Genomic DNA, 1,292 nt, shown 5'->3' on the forward strand with positions numbered 1-1,292 from the left:
CTAGAGGAAATACACATTAGGAATCAGTGCCTGTAATATGAACACTGCTGAGCTCTGGTTTAAAAAGGAAGATCAGAGTCTGAGCTAATAATCCCCTTGAGCCCACCACACCATGCCTAAAAATACGAGCAACAAAGAAAAAAAAAAAAAAAACCACAAAACCCGAAGACCTAAATATGCTGGCATATAAAAACACAACAGTGAAGAAATGAAATGCAATTTTCTGGAATCCTTCCAGTTCAGTGTGATGCTACCTATGGCTTCACCCTGTACCTCCCCAAGAGTCAGGTGAACACACAGGCGGGTAGACCACTCAGGAAGTGGAGCAGATACTGCCCTCCTGACCACTGTTCCCACTGGAGAGAGGAGGAACCACCAAATTCCCCACCAGTTACCACTTGGCCAGGTATCCACCAAGAGAGATGCCAGAGGAGGCGCACTGGCCCCTCATAAAACTACAGCTCTGGAGGGAACTGATGACCCCACAGGGGTGAGCTCAAGTTCTCCAGCCATGTCCAGAGGGAGGAAAACATATGAAATCCAAGATAACATAACACCCCATGGGAATCACACCAATCCCCAGAGAAAAAGAGAAAGGGTTCTCCAAATGGTTCATGAAGCCATGGGTGGAAGTCAGAGCCCAGAAAGGCTGCACCCACAACACTGGCCTCCACGACCCACTTCTCAGGTCTCGAGCTGCAGAATACCCAGTGTACACAAAGTGTGGCTGCGAGGCAGACACTGAAGCTACCTAGACCTCGTCAGCACAGATGGAAAGTCTGAACAGGGCCTTCACGAGCCCACTGTGGCTCCTCACAAGGACACTCAGTGCTTAGAAACAAAAGACTGAGGGTCCGAGGGGACACAGTCAGGACTCAGTCATCCCACCTGAGTAGTCCACCTTGACAGAAAGTCAGAACTAGGTGGCTAAGGTGTGCATATAAGTTGACAAAAAGAAAAAGAAAAATGAGCAAATTATTTGAAAGTTTACCAAAAGAAAAGAAGAAATAGAAAAGGCCAACAAAATATAAAAGATGACCACAATGACTTTAAAAATGGAAATCAAAATCATGAAATACCATGTTTCACCTTTAAGAGGAGAGATCTGCATTTACTTTAGCAACATGTGGTTGGGAAACAAGGATTCATGTACACTGGTGGTATACAGTTGCCAATCTTTCTGGAGGGGAAACTGACAAAACCCGCCAAAGTGAAAAAACACATACTCCCTACAAATTTACCCAAGAGAAATTCTAGCAGAAGTTTAGCAAGATTTCTATAAGAGAAAACCC

This window comes from Neovison vison, chromosome 3 (genome assembly GCF_020171115.1).
Source record: "Neovison vison isolate M4711 chromosome 3, ASM_NN_V1, whole genome shotgun sequence".
Taxonomy (NCBI): domain Eukaryota; kingdom Metazoa; phylum Chordata; class Mammalia; order Carnivora; family Mustelidae; genus Neogale; species Neogale vison.